This window comes from Eimeria mitis, genomic scaffold (assembly GCF_000499745.2).
Source record: "Eimeria mitis Houghton genomic scaffold, Emh_scaff7748, whole genome shotgun sequence".
Classification (NCBI taxonomy): Eukaryota; Apicomplexa; class Conoidasida; order Eucoccidiorida; family Eimeriidae; genus Eimeria; species Eimeria mitis.
In genome coordinates this window covers 2,121-2,438 of record NW_013575687.1, presented here as the reverse complement: position 1 = coordinate 2,438, position 318 = coordinate 2,121, and positions in this window count along the sequence as shown.

Below are 318 nucleotides of genomic sequence, written 5' to 3'. Positions count from 1 at the left end.
TATATATATATATATATGTATGTATATGCCTATATATATATAAACGAATATAATAAATATTATATAATTTATATATAAATATATTTATATATAAAAAATATAATATTTATTATATTTATCTTATTAACACCACTAATCTCAATATATATATATATAAATATAAAAAAGACAAAACAATAAAGAGAAGAAAATAAACAAACAAGTTTATTTTCTTTTATCTATTATTTTATTTTTATTATATAAAGCCCAATCAGCAGCAGCAGCAGCAGCTGCTGCTGCTTCTGCTGCTGCTGCTGCTGCTCCAATTGCCGCTGCTGC